We start from the raw sequence: 12424 nt of genomic DNA on the forward strand, positions 1-12424 counted from the left end.
TCTCCTGGAAATCCTACACTATACAAGGTAAATAAGCCTGAACTAGTTTTTGCACAGCTTCTTGAAAAGCCATTGCTTTTTCACTTTCCAAAAAGCAAAATTGTTGCAGGTTCTAAAAAATTGTCAATTTTTGGATAGTTTGTTAAAAAGCTATTTCTTCCTCATTTTGCACATGGAAAAATCACTTTCTACTCCAAAAATAGGGACAATTTTTGGATGGCTTTTCCCAAAGCCATTCTTTACTTTCCAAACAGTAAAAAAATGCCTCTCCCCAAAAAATGAATATTTTTGAAGGTTTGTTACAAACTATCACTACTTGATTTTTCAGGTAGCAAACCTGTTGCCTATTCTGAAACAGGTGTAATTTATTACCTCTTTTTATCAAAAATCCATGGCTTCTTCTGTGTACCTGTCTGTAGAAACATCGGCGTGACAGATATCTTTCCCCAAAAAAGGATAATTTTTAACCATTTTCCAATTTTTAAAAGCAGAAAAGTGTGTACTTTCAGCCGGTTATCAAACAGGCTAATGGTTACCCCCAGTTACTCTAAGTTACTTTATAGACATATTGTGTATGTTGAGGTCACTTTGATATTTTTAAGGGTCATATATGTGTAAATATATATACTAGATGGAGGCCCGATGTTATTGCATTGGGAGGGCGGTAATGTCACGATGGGGGCAGGCATTGCAGCGTTGAGAATCTCTCCCCCCATGTGCTCACCCATCTATCCATTCTCTCTTTCCCCATGTGCTTACTTCTCCACCACCATCTTTGTGCAGACAGATAATGGCGGTCACATAAAACTGCACATGCGCTCCTCCTGTACAAAGATGGCGGCGGTCAGTGAATAATTTGGCTGATCCCGGTGGCGGCGTGCTCGCGATGGTGTTCCGCTGGTGGTACCACTCAAGAGGCTGCGTACGGCATATACAGTGTGTGTGTGTTGCGTACGGTCTATACAGTGTGTGGTGGGTGCGGCATATACAGTGGGTATTTTTGTGTGTGTGTGGTGCGTACGGTGTATACAGTGTGTGTGTGTGTGTGTGGTGTGACAGTGTTCCGCTGGTGGTACTGTGTAAGAGGCTGGTACCACCAGCAGTTTCCATATTGAGACACCCATCACTTGGGTGTCCCAATATGGAGGTCGGTGAATTTCCGCCTCTTGAAATTCTGGGATCCGGACACATCTGGATGGAACAGGATGTGAAGACATAACAAGTTAAGTATATATTAAGATATATATATATATATATATATATATATAAAATGCATCATGCAGGAACTGCAGACACACTTCAGCCACATGAGGCCTAGCATTGTCATGCATAAGAAGGAACCCAGAACCCTCTGCACCTGCATAAGGCCTCACAATGGATCTGGGGATGGCAGTCAGGGATTCTCTGGCTAACACATGGAGGGCTGTGCGTCCCTCCAAAGAAATGCCTTCCCACACCATTACTGACTAGCTGCCAATCCAGTAATGCTAGGGGATCTTGCAGGCAGAAGAATGTTCTCCATGGCATCTCCACACTCTGTCACATCTGTCACATGTGCTCAGTGGGAACCTGCTCTCACTGTGAAGAGCACAGTGCACCAATGTCAAATTTGCCAATATTGGTGTTCTCTGGCAAATGCCAATCGTCCTGCACGGTATTGGGCTGTAAGCAAAACACCTACTTGTGGATGTCGGACCCTCATACCAGCCACTTGGAGTCTGCTTATGAGAGTTTGAGCAGATACAATGGCTGTTAGTGGCCTGTTGGGGATCATTTTGCAGGGCTCTGGCACTGTTCCTTCTGTCCTTCCTTGCACAAAGCAGGAGGCAGTGGTCCTGCTGCTGTGATGTTGCCCTCTTGAGGCACCCACCACATTTCCTGGTGTACTGGCCTGTCTACTGGTATCTGCTCCATGCTTTGGACACTGTGCTGACAGACACAGCTACCCTTAAAAAAAGCTCACATTGATGTGCCATCCTGGGTGAGCTGCACTACCTGAGCACTACTACTTCTGTGAGTTGTAGACACTGCGTTATGCTACTGTACAGTACCTCTAAGGGTGAGAGGTTTTGCAAAATGCAAAAGTGACCAAAACCACAGCCAAAGAGAATAGGGATTGAGAAATGGTCTGTGGTCACCCCCTACAGAACCACTCCTTTATAGGGGTTGTCTTGCTAATTGCATACAATTTCTACCAGTTGTCTGCTCCATTTGTACAACAGCAGAAGAAATTGATTCACAAACGGTGTTGCTTCATAACTGGGTAGATTGATTTCAAAGAAGTGTGATTGACTTGTAGTTACGTTGTGTTGTTTAAGTGTTCGCTTTATGTTTTTGAGCACTATATATATATATATATATATATATATATATATATATATAATGAAATAAAAAGGGGAAACAGCACAGCAGACTTCCCCCCAAAAATGATGTTTAATGCCCAAACGGCGTGGCGACATTTCGGATACAATCCTTTCTGAAGCCAGTCTGCTGTGCTGTTTCCCCTTTTTATTTCATTGTCTTAAGGAGTCTTCTGTGACTGCTGGCTGGGGATGTGTACACATTGTAAAGGTATTTTGTCTGGTGTTGTTGCAAATTTTTTCACTATATATAATTTATTTATTTTTGCTGTGAACCTCAATAAGTCTACTTTTACATTTCAAAAATGCTATATGCTGAGTATTCCATAATGGGCTGCATCCGATTGCCAGAAAACTACATTCATATGAACCCCTTCACATGTTTGTTTACTGCAGTCAGTCTGGAATTATCACTTTGTACAACTATATATACTAGAGGTGATTATGTTAGAGGGGCTACACCTATCAGTCTTGTATTAGCACTTTGTACAACTAAATATATACAAAAAAGCCACTTGTACTAGAAGATTTACATTCATTGGTATTATGTCATTAAGGAAAAGTACTTTCTAGAATCATGATGTGACTTGATCATCTTTCAAAATCATGTTATGAATATACTGTTAATTGTATTAAAGTATTTTATTTTTATCAGTTATGTATTTTATTTTTGGTTAGATTTTAGGTTGTACAGTTTGACTTTTTTTTATCATTTCTATTTCCATATTGCTCGGTTTGGTTTAAATAGTTTGCTATTACTACCATTTAAACTTCTTTTAGGCCTCCTATTGATATTTTATTATTATTATTATTATTATTATTATTATTATGTTATGTCAAAACTGTTTATATATAATGTTCAAAATCTTATTTGCAAGAAAGATTTATTTTACATAATTTTGTACAAAATGTAACACTTTGTATTATTTTGTCTGCCTTTAGTCAAAGCACAGCTTCTACAAGTAGCTGCTGTAAATATGAATTCCTAATTTACCCATTCACTATCTATCCCCAGTGTCAGTATGTCCAGCTAGGGAATGACACACAATCATTTACATTGTTTATGCTGAGATAAAAATCACACAAAAAGTAGCATATGTTATATATAGAAAGAAAGCTCTGGAAATTTTGTAGCATATAAATGTAAGTAGATGAGTGTCAATCATCTTGCCATATCACGCATTGGCACATTATCTGTCCATATAAAAAGTCTTTATTGTCATGGGAAGGAGCTGCAAAGAAGAGTTGTTCACAGATAATAACTATTTTAAACATTTATTTGGAAACAATAAACTAGACATTGGATAAATTAGAGCTTACTTGTTGCCAGAAAACATCTTGTTGTTGCAGTCACAGGGTAGGTCTGAAATAGAAAACCACATTAAATTATACACATTATATGTTATAATACTACTATGATGTATGTCAATGAAGATAAAGAGACATTTGTGAAAAATAATATGAGACTACAGGATGCACTTTTCAGCAAGACAAACTCTTGTTCATAGCTGCACAGTTCTTTCTTATCCAGTTGGCTTATTTTTATTGGGGTTTATCGAATAGCTTTTGATAAGTGCTATTCAATCAACACTACTTATTATTCCAAGCCTCCAATCCTCACACAGTCATCCATTAAATTACTTTCTAATTATATCCCAAAATGTCCTCCTATGCAGTCAGAAGATCAGCTAGTCGGGGTTTGACAGGTCTCAGCTGTACCCTGACATCACCGATTCAAGGTGGCAGTGTCATACATCTGGGAAACTGGCCATTTTGGATCCATATGTTCTACGGTCTCTTTTCACAAAGAACCCCAAAGAATGCAGAGAGAGATAACTTGTCATGGTATGTTGTTTTTTTAGGGTAAGTCTGAAGTTTTCACAGCAACATTTGATGACTTGAGCTAGGGATGGTCATAGCAGGATATTAGTTGTGTATAAGGGCTTGCTCAGAGGAGCACAGATTATCTCATCCAAGAGAATCGGGCATATTATGTCAACGACACTTGGCTCAAATGCTGATCAGAGTTTGTGCCAGGAGTCAGCTTAGTGTGATTTAAGTCTCTTGAATGAGACAATCATATCACAGGTGATGAGAAGATGGAGAAAAAGATATCTCCATCTCCTCCATTTTGTGAGTATGCGGAAATTGGACATCACTCAGATATCATCCAAGTGGAGTCAATATTTTTCACGTAACTATAGACTTGAATGGGTGCATGCAATCTGATTTGCACAGCAACTCAGAGCATGCTGCAATTTTTTTCTCATGGCAAATCAGTATGAGAAAAAGGAAATGCTGATCAGCCCTGCTCCGTAAAATATTTTCCCAATGCATAGCTCTTGCCCAATGTATACATTTGTGTGAGTGAGCAGTAAGAGCCAGTTTCTCCTGCAGATGGCTCAGGTATAACTCCTACACCATTTTTGATATGTAAGTATGAGGTATTTTGGTAAACTATTTACAATTTGGGCATACAGTAAGGTCAATCTCCAGGAAGTGGCTAAGGAGTATCTGTTGGCCATTCTTACATGGATCTTTTAGTAAACACTTGGATTTTGTGCTATTGCTCTGCTTTTACTCATAAAATAGATGAGTGAGGACTGACCTACATGGAGATTTTTTTTAAATAACTAAATGACCTTTAATATTAAAGTTTTATGCTGGTTCACCACACTTGGTAAAGTCATCTTTCCCATGCGGGGCACTGTACAGAGTCCAACAACCACAGTAGTGAGTTATACTTCCACACGGGAAAGATGACTATAGCAAGTGTTGTGAACATCTCGGATCTTCCATCAATGGTGGATTCATATTGCACCTTCATATCAAACTGCTAACGTCTCAAATGTAAGCCTTTATTCTTGCCAGGTCTTCATCACTTTTTTCTATAGAACTATAGTACAAAGCAATTTATTAAGGTGCATATAATCTTGTGGACTGCAGCTAGCAACTGTTAAAATCAGTCAGTGGCACTACAAAAAGCCTACGTGCAGCCCTTAAAAGTGTGGATGTGTTACTACTTGGTTTAATTGTCTCACCAACTGTGCAGTGTCAGAGTAATGAAAGTGATCCTGCAAGACAATATTCATCACACATTACACATTGCTACTTCTCCTCTCCCTCTTTAGATCTCAATTCTACATCTACTCCTGCTAAAAAGAGGAGGTGGAAATATTTAAAGCAGAAGTGGATAGGATGAGAAAACTGAAACTCTGCAATGATACAGACCAAATATGAGACACAACACGCACATGACAACACATACAAATAACCAGTTGTTTCAGTTACCCAATGAAATACTCTGAATTTACAGTATGAAATAACAATTGAATTTAAAACCTTGCAAAGAACTGACATTGTGAACAATATCTCCACATCTTGTCCTACAAACATTTACATATAATCTGTTGCAACAATTTTACTAATATTGTATGAGATGACATATTTAGTTCCAGCATTCATTTCACTAAAATTTTTAAATATGAGCAAATCAATTTGATGCATGAATTAGTATTGTACATTCAGGAATTTGCAATTTGCAATTTGTAGCTTGTAAATCCCCTAAAATGACTACCGTCAATTTACAAATTGTGGAAGACTACAACAGCCAGCCAGAGAAGGATGAGATGATCTCTGGTGCTTCCAGGCAGGGGTCAACATATTGCCTTGTAGCCATAACATGACACAGCATAGCACAGCCAATCAGGAGGGACTATTATAGCCTGTATAAAAGCCGAAGCAGGAAATGCAGAGCCATTGTGTGTTAGATCTGGAAGCACATCACAGCTCACAGCTTAGCAATAGAGATAGGGAGAGAAAGCCATAAGTGTGATGAGATTAGTGTATGAGGAAAAGAGAATAAAGCAGATCTGATTGATATGAAAATATAGAAATGTCACTGTGTCTGACATACTGTGAGGAAGGGCAAGGAAGGGACCATCTATTTAACAACTGCCACATATGTTGATGGAAGCTGGACATTACTATGAATTTGTTGCATTGAAGAGTTTGACAGGGGTTGGATACAGTCCTATAAGACCTCAGAAATTCATACCCACTTATTCAGGGATATTGAAGACTTTGGAGCACTTTCAATTCCCAGTGAGTCAAGTAATTGCAAATCGAACACCCTGAGAAAATTCGTTGAAGCTGGCAAATTTAACCCCTTTACCCCCAAGGGTGGTTTGCACGTTAATGACCGGGCCAATTTTTGCAATTCTGACCACTGTCCCTTTATGAGGTTATAACTCTGGAACGCTTCAACGGATCTTGGCGATTCTGAAATTATTTTCTCGGGACATATTGTACTTCATGATAGTGGTAAAATTTCTTCAATATAACTTGCGTTTATTTGTGAAAAAAATGGAAATTTGGCGAAAATTTTGAAAATTCCACAATTTCCCAACTTTGAATTCTTATGCCCTTAAATCTCAGAGATACGTCACACAAAATACTTAATAGGTAACATTTCCCACATGTCGACTTTACATCAGCACAATTTAGGAACGAATTTTTTTTTTTTGTTAGGGAGTTATAAGTAGGGTTGAGCGAAACGGGTCGATCATTTTCAAAAGTCGCCGACTTTTGGCTAAGTCGGCGTCTCATGAAACCCGATCCGACCCCTGTGCTTGTCGGCCATGCGGTACGCGACTTTCGCGCCAAAGTCGCGTTTCAATGACGCGAAAAGCGCCATTTCTCAGCCAATGAAGGTGAACGCAGAGTGTGGGCAGCGTGATGACATAGATCCTGGTCCCCACCATCTTAGAGAAGGGCATTGCAGTGATTGGCTTGCTGTCTGCGGCGTCACAGGGGCTATAAAGGGGCGTTCCCGCCGACCGCCATCTTACTGCTGCTGATCTGAGCTTAGGGACAGGTTGCTGCCGCTTCATCAGAAGCAGGGAGAGCGTTAGGCAGGGTCCACTAACCACCAAACCGCTTGTGCTGCAGCGATTTCCACTGTCCAACACCACCTTCGGTGTGCAGGGACTGTGGAAGCTATTTTTTTTTTTTTTTCCCCTCAGCGCTGTAGCTCATTGGGCTGCCCTAGAAGGCTCCGTGATAGCTGTATTGCTGTGTGTACGCCACTGTGGAAACCAACTGCTTTTTTCAAAGCACATATCCTCTTGTTCCTTCCTTTCTGCACAGCTATCTTTTCTGTTTTTCCACACTTTTTATTTAATTTGTGCATCAGTCCACTCCTATTGCTGCCTGCCATACCTGGCTTACATTACTGCAGGGAGATAGTAATTGTAGGACAGTTTTTTTTTTTTTTTTGTTTTTTTTTTTTGTGGGAGATTAAGATTGGCATTTCTGCTACAGTGCCATCCCTGTGTGTGCCATCTCTCACTGAGTGGGCCATAGAAAGCCTATTTATTTTTTCCGTGATTTGTGTTCTAAAATCTACCTCAACACAAAAACAGTACATCAATCAGTGGGAGAAAAATATTGGCCTCAGTCAGGGCTTGTGTGCCACTGCTGTGTGTGCTATCTCTCATTCAGTGGGCTATAGCAAGCCTATTTTTTTTTTTTTTTTTTAATATTATTTGGTTTCTAATTCTCCCTGAAAAAAAAAAAAAAAACCTAAAAAAACAGTGGGAGAATAATATTGCCCTTTCAGCTTGTGTGCCAGTCTTGACTCCTGGGTGTGCCACCTCTCTCCCTCTCATTCAGTGGGCCATAGAAAGCCTATTTATTTTTTTTTTTAAATATTATTGGGTTTCTAAAGTCTCCCTGAAAAAACAAAAAATACATAAAAAAACAGTGGGAGAGTAATATTGCCCTTTCAGCTTGTGTGCCAGTCTTGACTCCTGGGTGTGCCACCTCTCTCCCTTTCATTCAGTGGGCCATAGAAAGCCTATTTATTTTTTCCGTGATTTGTGTTCTAAAATCTACCTCAACACAAAAACACTACATCAATCAGTGGGAGAAAAATATTGGCCTCAGTCAGGGCTTGTGTGCCACTGCTGTGTGTGCTATCTCTCATTCAGTGGGCTATAGCAAGCCTATTTTTTTTTTTTTTTTTTTTTTTAATATTATTTGGTTTCTAAAGTCTCCCTGAAAAAAAAAAAAAAACATAAAAAAACAGTGGGAGAGTAATATTGCCCTTTCAGCTTGTGTGCCAGTCTTGACTCCTGGGTGTGCCACCTCTCTCCCTTTCATTCAGTGGGCCATAGAAAGCCTATTTATTTTTTGGTTTTTTTAATATTATTTGGTTTCTAAAGTCTCCCTGAAAATAAAAAAAAAAAATACATAAAAAAACAGTGGGAGAGTAATATTGCCATTTCAGCTTGTGTGCCAGTCTTGACTCCTGGGTGTGCCACCTCTGTCCCTCTCATTCAGTGGGCCATAGAAAGCCTTGTTTTTTTGTTTTTTTTTTAATATTATTTGGTTTCTAAAGTCTCCCTGAAAATAAAAAAAAAAAATACATAAAAAAACAGTGGGAGAGTAATATTGCCCTTTCAGCTTGTGTGCCAGTCTTGACTCCTGGGTGTGCCACCTCTCTCCCTTTCATTCAGTGGGCCATAGAAAGCCTATTTATTTTTTTTTTTTTTTAATATTATTTGGTTTCTAAAGTCTCCCTGAAAATAAAAAAAAAATACATAAAAAAACAGTGGGAGAGTAATATTGCCATTTCAGCTTGTGTGCCAGTCTTGACTCCTGGGTGTGCCACCTCTGTCCCTCTCATTCAGTGGGCCATAGAAAGCCTTGTTTTTTTGTTTTTTTTTTAATATTATTTGGTTTCTAAAGTCTCCCTGAAAATAAAAAAAAAATACATAAAAAAACAGTGGGAGAGTAATATTGCCATTTCAGCTTGTGTGCCAGTCTTGACTCCTGGGTGTGCCACCTCTGTCCCTCTCATTCAGTGGGCCATAGAAAGCCTTGTTTTTTTGTTTTTTTTTTAATATTATTTGGTTTCTAAAGTCTCCCTGAAAATAAAAAAAAAATACATAAAAAAACAGTGGGAGAGTAATATTGCCATTTCAGCTTGTGTGCCAGTCTTGACTCCTGGGTGTGCCACCTCTCTCTCTAATTGTGGGCCATAGAAAGCCTTTTTATTTTTTTCCTTCATTTGTGTTTTAAAATCAACCTCAACACAAAAACACTACATCAATCAGTGGGAGAAAAATATTGGCCTCAGTCAGGGCTTGTGTGCCACTCCTGTGCGTGCCATCTCTCATTCAGTGGGCCATAGAAAGCCTTGTTTTTTTGTTTTTTTTTTAAATATTATTTGGTTTCTAAAGTCTCACAGAGAAAAAAAAAAAAATAAATTAGGTGGGAGATTAATATTGACATTAGTGCTTGAGTGACAGTCCTGCGTGTGTGTCATCTCTGTGATTTGGTGTCACAGAAAACAGAGTGTGTAACATTGTGCCTGATTTTCCTTGTGGTCTCACCAACCTGTTAAGGGATATTGAAATCATACTGAAGTTATAGCTCACCGTGTAAGTTGTTTGACAGCAACAAATAAAGTTAGTTTGGTTACGATTTTTAAACAATGAGGAAGTCTGGTGCAAGAGGTCGTCGTGGGCGTTCATTGTCAGCTGGTAATGATGGTAGTGGTAGTGGAGCATCAGGTGGTCGTGGGGATAAAAATATTCCACCTAAGTCTGGAGCTGTGGAGCCAGTTTCGTCGTCAGGCTACACAAGGCCTCGAACGCTCTCTTTTCTGGGAGTAGGAAAACCGCTTTTAAAGGCTGAGCAGCAACAGCAAGTTTTGGCTTACATTGCAGACTCAGCCTCTAGCTCTTTTGCCTCCTCTTCCGAAACTGGTAAATGTAAAAGCAGCGCGTCGCTTGTGGATGTTCACGGTCAGGGACAAGTCGCTTCCTTGTCCTCCTCAGCAAAAACTACAACAAGAGAGAAGGATGCAGCAGGCGACACAACGGGTCACTCCATGGAGCTCTTTACACATACCGTCCCTGGCTTAGAAAGTGAAACATTTAACAGGCCATGCCCATTACAAGTAGATTCTGACATGGAGTGCACTGATGCACAGCCACAGCCAGAGTACTATGCTGCTCCTTTGACTCAGACCACCACATTGCCCTCTCAGGGTACAGATCCACAATCAGACCCTGATGAGACTATGTTGCCCCGCCACGAACGCTATACCACCGACCGACACAGTGACACAGACGAAGTTGCACACGAGCTCGAAGAGGAGGTAATAGATGACCCAGTTATTGACCCCGATTGGCAGCCATTGGGGGAACAGGGTGCAGGCGGCAGTAGTTCAGAAGCGGAGGTGGAGGAGGGGCCGCAGCAGGCATCAACATCGCAACAGGTTCCATCTGCCGGGCCCGTATCTGGCCCAAAACGCGTGTCAAAGCCAAAACCTGTTGGAGGACAGCGTGGCCATCCGGTTAAAGCTCAGTCTGCAATCCCTGAAAAGGGATCCGAGTCTAGGAAGAGTGCAGTCTGGCATTTTTTTAAACAACATCCAACTGATCAGCGCAAAGTCATCTGTCAAAAATGTTCAACTAGCTTAAGCAGAGGTCAGAATCTGAAAAGTCTAAATACTAGTTGCATGCATAGACACTTAACCACCATGCATTTTCAAGCCTGGACTAACTACCAAACGTCCCTTAAGGTTGTAGCACCCTCGGCCAATGAAGCTAGTCAGCAACGCAACATCCCTTCCGTCACTGTAAGGCCACCATTTTCCGCACCACCGGCAGTATCTGTGCAGGTTTCTTTGCCAGCCAAAAGCAGTCAGGGTCAGGGAATCACCAGTTTAGTAGGAGGAAATATTGCATCTAGGGCACCGGCGGAAACAATACCGTCTCCAACCGTCTCTCAGTCTGCCATGTACACCGGCACACCCGAAAGTTCCACGATCTCCTGCTCTCCAGTCCAGCTCACCCTACATGAGACTCTGGTTAGAAAAAGGAAGTACTTATCCTCGCATCCGCGTACACAGGGTTTTAACGCCCACATAGCTAGACTAATCTCGTTAGAGATGATGCCCTACCGTTTAGTTGAAAGCGAAGCTTTTAAAGCCCTGATGGAGTACGCTGAACCACGATACGAGCTACCTAGTCGACACTTTTTTTCCAGAAAAGCCATCCCAGCCCTGCACCAGCATGTTAAACAGCGCATCGTCCATGCACTTAGGCAATCTGTGAGTACAAAGGTGCACCTGACTACAGATGCATGGACCAGTAGGCATGGCCAGGGACGTTATGTGTCCATCACGGCACACTGGGTGAATGTGGTGGATGCAGGGTCCACAGGCGACATCAATTTAGGGACAGTTGTGCCTAGCCCACGGTCTAGGAAACAGTTGGCTGTAGGCGTTCGCACCCCCTCCTCCTCCTCCTCGTCCTCCTGCAGAAGCTACAGCTCTTCCACAGAACGCAGTCGGCCAACCACTCCATCGGCAGATGACACTGTTGCACACCAGTTGTCCCATTATGGGCCAGCTACTGCCAAGCGTCAGCAGGCTGTATTGGCTATGAAGTGTTTGGGCGACAACAGACACACCGCGGAAGTTCTGTCCGAGTTCTTGCAACAAGAAACGCAGTCGTGGCTGGGCACAGTAGATCTTGAGGCAGGCAAGGTAGTGAGTGATAACGGAAGGAATTTCATGGCTGCCATCTCCCTTTCCCAACTGAAACACATTCCTTGCCTGGCTCACACCTTAAACCTGGTGGTGCAGTGCTTATTGAAAACTTATCCTGGGTTCTCCGACCTGCTCCTCAAAGTGCGTGCACTTTGCTCACATATCCGACGTTCGCCTGTACACGCCAGCCGTATGCAGACCTATCAGCGGTCTTTGAACCTTCCCCAGCATCGCCTAATCATAGACGTTGCAACAAGGTGGAACTCAACACTGCACATGCTTCAGAGACTGTGCGAACAGAGGCGTGCTGTTATTTATTTGTGGGAGGATACACGGGCAGGCAGTAGGATGGCAGACATGGAGTTGTCAGGTGTGCAGTGGTCGAAGATACAAGACATGTGTCAAGTCCTTCAGTGTTTTGAGGAATGCACACGGCTGGTTAGTGCAGACAACGCCGTAATAAGCATGAGCATCCCCCTAATGCGTCTGCTGATGCAAA

The 12424-nt window shown here is 41.5% G+C and overlaps 1 protein-coding gene across 20 annotated transcripts in view; it reads right to left on the reverse strand.

The window, feature by feature from the left end:
• Positions 1-12424, reverse strand: part of PTPRD (protein tyrosine phosphatase receptor type D) — a 2959440-nt gene that overhangs the window by 1739499 nt on the left and 1207517 nt on the right. For all 20 annotated transcript variants that reach the window (XM_077249189.1, XM_077249205.1, XM_077249204.1 and 17 more), the window contains exon 5: positions 3681-3723. The gene's annotated coding sequence lies outside the window, so the exon portion shown is untranslated. The remainder of the gene's footprint in view (positions 1-3680; positions 3724-12424) is intronic.

Source organism: Ranitomeya variabilis, chromosome 1, assembly GCF_051348905.1.
Source record: "Ranitomeya variabilis isolate aRanVar5 chromosome 1, aRanVar5.hap1, whole genome shotgun sequence".
In the NCBI taxonomy this organism is placed as follows: Eukaryota; Metazoa; Chordata; class Amphibia; order Anura; family Dendrobatidae; genus Ranitomeya; species Ranitomeya variabilis.